This window comes from Perca fluviatilis, chromosome 2 (assembly GCF_010015445.1).
Source record: "Perca fluviatilis chromosome 2, GENO_Pfluv_1.0, whole genome shotgun sequence".
NCBI lineage: Eukaryota > Metazoa > Chordata > Actinopteri > Perciformes > Percidae > Perca > Perca fluviatilis.
In genome coordinates this window covers 9,879,773-9,884,737 of record NC_053113.1, presented here as the reverse complement: position 1 = coordinate 9,884,737, position 4,965 = coordinate 9,879,773, and the positions used below count along the sequence as shown (strand labels likewise).

Here is a 4,965-nt window from a genome sequence, read left to right as displayed (position 1 = left end):
ACACGTTCTCTCACAGTCTCAGGTGTGTGTGTGTCTGTGAGCGTATGTGTGTGTCTGTATGCGTTTGTGTATCTGTTTGTGAGAGGTGTGTGTGTGTATTCACTACAAAGTGGACCAAGTAACATCTAAATGTCGACTCTGGTGGGACTCGAACCCACAACCTTTGAATCTCTTCTCCTGAGTTTAACTAGAAGTCCAACGCGCTGTCCATTGCGCCACAGAGCCACACATTGTCTCTTTGTGTGTGTGTTTGTTTGTGAGCCTGTGTGTGTGTGTGTGTGTGTGTGATAGAGAGTGTGTGTGTGTGTTTGTGTGTGTGTGTGACAGAGAGTGTGTGTGTGTGTGTGTGTGTGTGTGTGTGATAGAGAGTGTGTGTATGTGTGTGTGTGTGTGTGGAAATTGTGTGCGTTTTGTTGAGCCTGTGTGTGTGTGTGTGTGTGTGTCTGCATGAGAGAGTGTGTGTGTGTGTTGGTGTGTGTGCGCGGACAGAGAGTGTGTGTGTGTGTGTGTGTGTGTGTGTGATAGAGAGTGTGTGTGATGTGTGTGTGTGTGTGAAATTGTGTGTGTGTGTGTGTGTGTGTGTGTGTGTGTGTGAGAGAGAGTGTGTGTGTGTGTGTTTGTTTTGAGTTTGTGTCTGTGTGTGTATGTGTGTGAGAGAGTGTGTTGTCTGTGTGTGTGTGTGATAGAGAGTGTGTGTGTGTGTGGGTGATAGAGAGTGTGTGTGTGTGTGTGGGAGAGATGTGTGTGTGTCTGTGAGCGTTGTCGCATGCGTGGCGTGTCTGTTGTGTGTGGGAGAGATGTGTATGTGTCTGTGTGTTTGTCTGCGTTTGTGTGTGTCTGCGTGTGTCTGTGTGTGTGTGTCTGTGTGTGTGTGTGTCTGTGTGTGTGTCTGTGTGTGTGTGTGTGTGTATATATATACACGTGTGGCTCATCTGCATATATGTAAATGAGTTCACACACACAATCTGCCAGACATTGACGCAGAGACTTTATCTCTTTCACAATTATGTAAATGAGGCCTGGCGCTGAAGGATGGTTATGTAAGCGCTGTATTTCAAAAAGAGGGTTAGCAGGAAATGACATAAGACGGCAGTTCTGAGGCTATTTACAGCCGCGATAAACGGCGCGGCGCCGAGACAATGTGCCGTATTTACGGCTGCGAGTCAAGAGGGAGTTCAACAGCCGGCGCGAGCCAAGGAGCCGGTGAAATTAGGTTGGTGGCAGCTGCTGATAAGACTTTAAAACATGGGAGTCAAACTCAACTTCACTTAGGAAGTGGGAATCACATATAAGGACTACTAGCCAGTCAGAAGCAGAGTATGAGGTCGTGCCCTGACAGTAGCTAGGTAAGGACTACTAGCCAGTCAGAAGCAGAGTATGAGGGCGTGTCCTGACAGTAGCTAGGTAAGGACTACTAGCCAGTCAGCCGAAGCAGTATGAGGGCGTGTCCTGCACAGTAAGCAGGTAAGGACTACTAGCCAGTCAGAAGCAGAGTATGAGGGCGTGTCCTGACAGTAAGCCGAGGTAAAAGAATACTAGCCAGTCAGAAGCAGAGTATGAGGTCGTGTCCCCGACAGTAGCGAGGTAAGGACTACTAGCCAGTCAGAAGCAGAGTATGAGGTCGTGGCCCCTGACAGTACCTAGGTAAGGACCACTAGCCAGTCAGAAGCAGAGTATGAGGGCCCTGACAGTAGCTAGGTAAGGACTACTAGCCAGTCAGAAGCAGAGTATGAGGGCCCTGACAGTAGCTAGGTAAGGACTACTAGCCAGTCAGAAGCAGAGTATGAGGGGTCCCTGACAGTAGCTAGGTAATAACGCACTAGCCAGTCAGAAGCAGAGTATGAGGGTGTCCCGCAGTAGCAGGTAAGGACTACTAGCCAGTCAGAAGCAGAGTATGAGGGCTGCCCTGACAGTACCTAGGTAAGGACTACTAGCCAGTCAGAAGAGAGTATGAGGGCGCCCCATAGCACTCAGGTAAGGACTACTAGCCAGTCAGAAGCAGAGTATGAGGTCGTCCCTGACAGTACCTAAAGGTAACATGGACAAGAGCTAGTCAGAAGCAGAGTATGAGGTGCGTGCCCTGACAGTACCTAGGTAAGGACTACTAGCCAGTCAGAAGCAGAGTATGAGGGCGTGCCCTGACAGTACCTAGGTAAGGACTACTAGCCAGTCAGAAGCAGAGTATGAGGGCCCTGACAGTACCTAGGTAAGGACTACTAGCCAGTCAGAAGCAGAGTATGAGGGCCCTGACAGTAGATAGATAGATAGATAGATAGTCAGCTGTCCATTGCGCCACAGAGCCACATATCGTCTGTGTGTGTGTGTGTGTGTGTGTGTGTGTGTGTGTGTGTGTGTGTGTGTGCGCATGTCTGTGTGTGTGTCTGTGTGTTTGTGCATGTGTGTTTGCGTGTGTGTGTGTTTGTGTGTGTGTCCGTGTGTGTGTGTCTCTGTGTGTGTGTCTCTGTGTGTGTGTTTGCGCACGTGCGTGTGTCTCTGTGTGTGTGTTTGCGCACGTGCGTGTGTCTCTGTGTGTGTGTGTGTGTGTGTGTGTGTTTGGGCCTGTGTGTGTGTCTGTGTGTGCTTTTGTAGCTTTTTTAACACTTGTCGCTTTTTTGACATTTTTTAGGCTAATTTCGACGCTTGTGACATTTAATTTAGCTGCTTTTGACATTTTTATTCCGATATCTTTGGACATTTTTTGTCGTCGTACGGTATAAGACCAAATCCCGGTTGTTCTGCCTCAGTTGGAGTGTGTAAACAACCTTTAGATGTGTTTTTAGGATAGCTTACAGCTACAGCAGGGATCATTCCCTTACCCTGGGCCTCCTAAGATGGTACATGTGGGCTTTTTAACGGTTGATTAGCCTCACTTGGGTCTAAGTAGCTAAAGAGCTAAGTGGGGACAGTCCCGATGTGATGCTCTCTCCGCCCTCTCAGTAGCTTAATTCAGTGTATTTGGCTTTAAGCAGCTACGGAGCTAAACAGAAGCAGTTCTCAGACGATTCGGAGTTGATTGCGGGGCTGCAGAGGATTAGCTGATGGCGTCTGATGACAGATGCATCTCTCGGGGGGCCTTCGGCGAGGGCGTTTTGCACGCTTCGCTGAGCTAAGACCGCTAAGGCTCAGGCGGGGGGGGGGTGCAGGAGCTATGATAGCATTATAGCATTGCGGTCTGCTCTGCAGGCTGTAGGCGGTTCAAGTACAACTCTGTGTTCATGACACACAAGTAAAGACAAGACATATTTTGGCTTTTGGTTTTCTTTTACCGTATTTTTTTATTGACAAAATGCAAAAGCAAAGAGCACGTTCACATCAAGTCTACTTCTTATACACTCTTCAGAAAAGATGGGTTGTTTTTGTGACACAATAAATGTGTAAAATGATAAAAAAAAATAACACACTTGTAAGGATTCCTTGTGATTTGTCTGATTTTAGACCGCTTGATTTTTATACTGGTTTCAGGGGAAATGAGATTCATATCAATCCAAGATATGTACTTTTGTGCTGATGTTTTGTATTTTATGAAATGTTGACTAAATGTCAAAGGGGGGAACTCAGATCCAAAGGTGATCCCTGACCTCGCAGTAGCCCGAGTTCAAAATCCATCGTGGCTGCCCCCTTGATTCAACAGGTGTGAAAGCTGCAGTAACATAAAGTTATGAGCACTTCTGTCTTATTTGTGTCTCACTAAATCAGTCGTTCACACAGGCATGTCCAGCTTCTATCTGTGGACATGTTGCTACGCTGTTTGCATGCACAAAAAAACAGCATAATGCGTCGTTATCAACTGGTATAGCTAACGATAGCTAACCAGGCTAGAGCTATAATGAAAACAATGAAAATCCGACTTTTAAATAGAGCGCATTCAACTCCGGTATGACGTCATTCCCAGCTCCGAGGTAAATAGAACGCGGTATAAGTCTCTGGGCCTAATTTACTAACACTAGCGCAGTTTGCGCTGCGTCTGTTTACGCGAGTTCGGTAATAGCGCACGCTATGCTTCCACATTTTGCGTAGTATTTATCAACCCTGACACCCATCAGGCAATCAATTCAATTCAATTTTATTTATAATATCAAATCATAACAAGAGTTATCTCGAGACACTTTACAGATAGAGTAGGTCTAGACCACACTCTATAATTTACAAAGCCCCAACAATTACAGCAATTACAGTAAGTCCCTCAAGAGCAAGCAGTGCGACCAGTGGCGAGGAAAAACTCCCTCTTGGGAAGAAACCTGGGACAGACCCAGGCTCTTGGTAGGCGGTGTCTGACGAGCCGGTTGGGGATATGATGAACAGTGGCGATAATAGTCACTTAAGTAATAATGGAACAGTGACTTCAAATGGTAGTCTTAGTAAGTAAGTAAGTAAGTAAATTTTATTTATATAGCACATTTAAACATAGCGGAGCTATCCAAAGTGCTGAACAGGGTAAAAGCAAAAACAAATAAACAGTAAAACAGCCAACAAGACAAAAGACAGCATCAGAAAACAATTTAAAATGCCAGGGAATACAGATATGTTTTCAATTTAGATTTAAAAATTGAAATTGTAGGTGCAAGACGGATGTCGAGGGGCAATTTGTTCCATAGGCGTGGGGCGGCAACAGCAAAGGCTCTATCTCCCTTAGATTTAAGACGGGAGCGAGGGATCGATAAAAGAGCCTGATCAGAAGATCTTAAAGATCTAGTGTATGCCAAGGGTGTAAGAAGATCAGAAATATATGAGGGAGCTTGATCATTAAGAGCTTTAAAAACAAACAGCAGAATTTTAAACTGAATTCTAAAATGGATCGGGAGCCAATGAAGCGAAGCTAAAATTGGGGTTACATGATCATATTTCTTAGTCCCGGTCAGCAGTCTTGCAGCTGCATTTTGCACCATTTGAAGACGAGCAAGCGATGATTGAGGAAGACCAAAATACAAGGAATTGCAGTAGTCTAAGCGTGATGTAATAAAAGCA

At 45.8% G+C, this 4,965-nt stretch overlaps 1 non-coding gene across 1 annotated transcript; it reads right to left on the bottom strand.

Moving 5' to 3' along the window:
- Positions 1–133: 133 nt before the first annotated feature.
- Positions 134–225, bottom strand: trnar-ucu. The gene is given in 2 exon segments: positions 134–169; positions 189–225. It is a non-coding gene; the product is annotated as a tRNA-Arg (tRNA).
- Positions 226–4,965: the final 4,740 nt, after the last annotated feature.